General features: G+C 41.8%; 1 non-coding gene across 1 annotated transcript; it reads left to right on the top strand.

The window, feature by feature from the left end:
- The first annotated feature begins 683 nt into the window (after positions 1-683).
- Positions 684-791, top strand: LOC148042433 (U6 spliceosomal RNA). Its single transcript, XR_015695193.1, has one exon. It is a non-coding gene; the product is annotated as a U6 spliceosomal RNA (small nuclear RNA).
- The last annotated feature ends 5,169 nt before the right edge of the window (positions 792-5,960 follow it).

Genomic DNA, 5,960 nt, shown 5'->3' with positions numbered 1-5,960 from the left:
AGTTGCTGCTCCGACGCTATGGAACAATCTCCCCGTGGAGATTCGTACCCTGACCACCGTCCAGGCCTTCCGCATAGCCCTTAAGATCTGGCTAGCCCGTCAGGCCTGGGGATAAATTTTCTTGCCCCTCCCGAATGCTGAGTGAATGTTGTGTTTTAGTACTTTTTGTTATCTCACATTTTTTTTTCTGTATTTGTCTTTCACTCCCCTTCCCTTACTATTGTAAGCCGCCCTGAGTCACCTCAGGGAAAAGGGCGGCCTATAAATGTTAAATAAAATCAAAATCAAAATCAAATCACCTAGAGCAGCGGTCTCCAATCCCCAGTCTTTGGACCGGCACTGGGCCATGGCATGCCAGAAACTGGGCTGCGCAAACAAGCAAAGCCCGATCTGCAGGCTGCGGGTAGCACATGAAATCATGACTCCTCCTGTTCACAGAAAAAAATGTTTATGTAATAGCAATAGCAATAGCAGTAGACTTATATACCGCTTCATAGGCCTTTCAGGCCTCTCTAAGCGGTTTACAGAGAGTCAGCATATTGCCCCCAACAATCTGGGTCCTCATTTTACCCACCTCGGAAGGATGGAAGGCTGAGTCAACCCTGAGCCGGTGAGATTTGAACCGCTGACCTGCTGATCTAGCAGTAGCCTGCAGTGCTGCATTTAACCACTGCGCCACCTTGGCTCTTATATATAAGAGCACATATACTAAAATTGGAACGATACAGAGAAGATTAGCATGGCCCCTGCACAAGGATCACACGCAAATTCGTGAAGTGTTCCATATTTTTCCCGAATTTACAACATAAATGCTGGAGATGTGATTGTGTTGATGCTACATATTACCATATATGGTGGACTTGTAAAAAGGTTAAAGCATTTTGGATAAAAATATGGTGGATTATGCAAAATGTTCTTTAAAAAAGGATAAAGTTTACCCCTCAGTTATTCTTGTTAGGTATAACTACTGATTGTACTGTTATAGAGACTAATTTTGATTTTGAACTTAATAACGGCAGCGAGATTGTTGGTGGCGCAATACTGGAAGAAGGAAGATTTGCCTACTATTCAAGAATGGACATTAAAAGCAACAAACTTAGCAGGGATGGCTAAAATATCAGCACTCAAATGAGAGATATAAACTGGAGTGGAGAAGATGGATTGACCATATTCAAAATAAATACGGGACTAAGAAATTCCAGATAGTTTATGACTGAAGAAGTAAGCAATGATATAATCTGTTTAGAGTTAGCCTAACAAAAGAGGAGTTAAAGCTCAAATGAAAGATGATACTAACTTTCTTTAAGTTTATTTTAGAACATCTTTGTTAAAGATTTATACCCTCTATTTGTTCTGGGAAGTCGGGTGGGGGGGAAGGTTGGAGGGGGGCTCGGGGGGGAGGGGAGGTTAATATTTGTAAAAGCCTTTTTTCCCCAAAAAATTTCAATTAAAATAAAAAGTCTCCATGGACTGTTATCTGCAGTTCGGCGGTTCTAATCTCACCGGCTCAAGGTTGACTCAGCCTTCCATCCTTCCGAGGTGGGTGAAATGAGGACCCAGACTGGGGGGGTGATATGCTGACTCTGTAAACCGCTTAGAGAGGGCTGAAAGCCCTATGAAGCGGTATATAAGTCTAACTGCTATTGCTATTGCTATTGCTAATGTCCCTGAGCTGTTATCTGCAGTTCAGCGGTTCTAATCTCACCGGCTCAGGGTTGACTCAGCCTTCCATCCTTCCGAGGTGGGTGAAATGAGGACCCGGATTGTTGGGGGCGATATGCTGACTCTGTAAACCATTTAGAGAGGGCTGAAAGCCCTATGAAGCGGTATATAAGTCTCACTGCTATTGCTATTGCTATTTTAAAAACATAGAATTATGCCTGTGCATGAAAAGATCTAATATATATGCCTTCATTAATTGTTTATAATTGTAGACAAATCAACAGAAAAGATGAGCTGACCAAATATGTTAAAATTATCCTAAAAAACAAAAACAAATCAGAGTTCTAAGATCCATCTCATCCTGAGCGCACTTTTTTTTGAACTATTACCATCTGGCAGACGGTCCAGGAAAATAAATACGAGGACAAATAGGCTGAAAAACAGCTTCTATCCCAGGGCAGTAACTATACTGGCATTCTACTGAATAGTGTAATACTAATGCAGTATCAGGGTTTTTTAATTCAATTGTATAGAATGTGAAGGATGTGTGCGTTTTTTTTAAAATAGTTTTCTTTTGTATGATGTACATTGAAGACGGTATTTAATTTTTTTATATATATTTCAAAAGTTTTATTTCTTTTAAGGCAAACATTTCATCATTCCTCAATCAGTAAGACATCGAAGTACAATTTCTTGTATATCAAAATAATTCTAGTTTACCACCAAATTCTTGTCTAGCCTAATGCATACCCCTCCCTCCCTCCACCCTCCCCCCAACCCCCCTCCTCCTCTCCCCCCCCCGACTTCCCAGAACCCGTATACGGTATGGATTTCGAACAAACACAGTCTAAAATCTATTGAGAAAAAGAAAGAAATAAAAAAAAAATTAATAACATTCTACATTGACCTTAGCTTCTTCTTGCTGAACCAACTTTAAACAATTTAAATCATTTCTGATCTTAAGCATGGGCTAACTGGAATTTCTTGGTCCCGTATTTATTTTGTATATAGTCAATCCATTTTTTCCAGTCTCGTTTATATCTCTCATTTGAGTGATCTTTAAGATATGCCGATATTTTAGCCATTTTGGCTAAGTTTGTGACTTTCAATGTCCATTCTTGAGTTGTAGGCAAGTCTTCCTTCTTCCAGTATTGCGCCACCAACAGTCTTGCTGCGTTATTAGATGCAAAATCAAGTTAGTCTCTACCACTGTAAAGTCAGTACTTATACCTAGTAAGAATAGCTGAGGAGTAAACTTTATCCTTCTTTTAAAAACATTTTGCATGACCCACCATATTTTTATCCAGAATGCTTTAACCTTTTGGCAGGTCCACCATATATGATAATATGTAGCATCGAGAGAGCCACATCTCCAACATTTAGGCTGTACGTTCGGATACATAGAAGCCAGCTTTTTAGGGTCTAAATGCCATCTATAGAACATCTTATAAAATTTTTCTCTCAGGTTTTGAGCTTGTGTAAATTTCACATTTCTTACCCAGATTCTTTCCCATGTATCCAGCATTATTGGTTCTTCAATGTTTTGAGCCCACTTTATCATACAATCCGAAGACGGTATTTAATTTTGTTGTACGAGGTGCAATGACAATAAAATAAATTTTTAAAAAATCAACAATGTAAAGACCGCATCACTCCCTGTCTCCTCCCACTGAACGAAATCAGCTGGATGGTGAGGTTTTCCTCCATCTCTTGTCAGATTATTTTGCTTTTATTAGATGCTTTGCCCAAAAAACAAGCTTCCACCATGAATACAGAGAGAGAAAATGAGCATCAATTTAATAAATTGCAGTGGCAGTGGTAAAAATACACTGCCATGGTAACTTTCATTGATTTGCTTTCGGCGGCGAAAGTAGCAAGCATTGTTTTCTAGCCAAAAAAAAGAGGTCAGTGTAAAAAGAAATCTGCTGTTCTACTTTATAATCAACAAGCTGCTTCTACATCCCAATCCGTATAAAGCAGTTTGAAGGTGTCCTGTCAATCATCTCCCTTCCTGTCACCCTTGGAATGAAGAAAACATGCTCGAAACACAAATGACCCAAATAGCAGTAGACTTTTTTAGCAATAGCAGTAGACTTATATACCGCTTCATAGGCCTTTCAGGCCTCTCTAAGCGGTTTACAGAGAGTCAGCATATTGCCCCCAACAATCTGGGTCCTCATTTTACCCACCTCGGAAGGATGGAAGGCTGAGTCAACCCTGAGCCGGTGAGATTTGAACCGCTGACCTGCTGATCTAGCAGTAGCCTGCAGTGCTGCATTTAACCACTGCGCCACCTTGGCTCCATGCTCTTCTTCCCCCTGACCCGCAAAAAGACATCCTTCAGTCAGTGCCCTGTCTGGGGTGCTAGTCCATAAGGAAATCAAATCAAATCAAAATATCTTCATCTTGACTCCACACAAAAAGGATATGAAAGAATCTGTGGGCATTTGTCTAATGGCGAAAATAAATAAATCTGAGCATCTGTCATGGGAGAAAGTAAACAGAATTCCAGGCGGGTTCCTTTTGGGATTATAAATTCCATTGCCGAATGTAGGGGGAAATGATATTGCCTTAACACATCTGTGGTGACATCTAAGCAGGAAGAAGCCAGAGTAATTCATTGGAAAGAAAATGTATGTGCAGACGGCAGGAGCTGGAATTCACTGAAAGGACACTTCCATGCCACCACCATTTCCATTCTTTTGGATAACAAGACTCCTCCACATACATCAGAGGTGGGTTCCTACCAGTTCGCACCTATTCGGTAGAACTGGTTCGTCAAATCTACTAAACCGATTAGAAGAGGTTCTTTTATAGTCTGGGAGAGGAGCTTAATGACCATCAGCTGAGCGTAATTACCTCCTGTAATTACGTAGTTGTTCTTGACACCGAGTAGCCCTTCGATGGCGTGCATCCCGGAACAACTCACAGGTGGTTTCTGCATCACTCTCTCTTGTCTCCTCCCCACTGATCCAAGGCTCAGGCGCCACCTGGTGGCCAACCAGTCTCTCTGCGCCCTGCTTGGAGTCGGAACCCTGTCCAGGGTCCTCCACATCCTCCAGGGACGACTCATAGGGCCCCTCGCTGTCGGAGTCTGGTGGCAGCTCCAACGGCTCCTGCCGGGCCACAACAGAGACCCCACACACCCACTTTATGGTCTGTTTCTGTTCCCCCCACCCTTCTGGGGGGAGGTTTAGAAGTAATTCTAGCAGGACTAACTTTGTTCACAATGCCATCCGTCTGGTAAACTCACAAGATTCATTTTTCTCGCCATGTACACATCCAAACTAGACTGTTGTTTCTCTGTGTCATATAATACGTGTGGGCATATGCATCATTTTTTATTTATTTATTTATTTTGTCGTGTTTATATAGTGTAGGTTGGAGGTGACAACCCTTTGAGAGCGGCATTGCAATGAAATTTCTTTTCAGTGTCTGCTGTGATTAGTGTACATTCAAAGCGACAATAAAGTTATTCCAAGTCTAAGTTCTAAAAACTGCTTTTGCACTATGGACAGCCTCAAGCTGTGCCAGAAATAAAGACTGTTTGTGCCAAATTTGGTCACTATTGTGCGACTTAAAAGAACTGGAGCTGTTTTTGAATTGGTCTTCAAATGGAAACTGGTTTAATTGGTAGTGTGAAGGGCAGGTTCCTGAAAATTTTTAGGAGGAATGTTAAGCTCTGTGTGTTTTCTCAATAATGCATTCATTTCTTCATTAAATTATGCCCCCCCAGAAAGAGAAAGTCGAATGCTTTGTCTTTGAAGCTGTGTCTTCCTATGTACTGATGAAACAAATGTCCTTCTGGGTTCGGCTCCAAGTGGGGAAAAAGACACTGGAGACATGGAGGCTGCTTGGAAAGATGGTTTATTGTTGGACAGGGCCACATGGCTTGAGCCCTGACCAGAAAAGGGGATCACATGCTTCAGTGTTGGTGGAGAAGAAGAGAAGGGCTGAGGGAGGGGCTTGCTAGCCTTTTTATATCTTGTTTAGTAACACCTCTCTGTTTCCTGTTCCTGTGTAAGAAATGCATTCTGATTGGTTGTCAGACTCCCATGGTGCCATGCAGGGGGCTACTCTCTAGGCTGTGATGAGTTCTCAGATGCCTTGTGGTCAGTTGAGTAATATCCCTTCCCCCTACAGCTGCAGTGAGGAGAAGTCTTTATTATGTAAAGTGGGCTAGCCGGGCCATCTTAATGGCCCATTAGCTGGGGATGGGCAGAAAGCTACAGGCAACTATTCTGTCTTTTAAAACATGTTTCTTTTCACATCCAGAGAAATATTCTGCCTTTTCAATA

The sequence above is a fragment of the Thamnophis sirtalis genome, unplaced genomic scaffold (assembly GCF_051295495.1).
Source record: "Thamnophis sirtalis isolate CommonGarterSnake01/CBP01778 unplaced genomic scaffold, rThaSir2_p1.2 scaffold_15, whole genome shotgun sequence".
Classification (NCBI taxonomy): Eukaryota; Metazoa; Chordata; class Lepidosauria; order Squamata; family Natricidae; genus Thamnophis; species Thamnophis sirtalis.
This window is presented reverse-complemented; position numbering and strand designations above follow the sequence as displayed.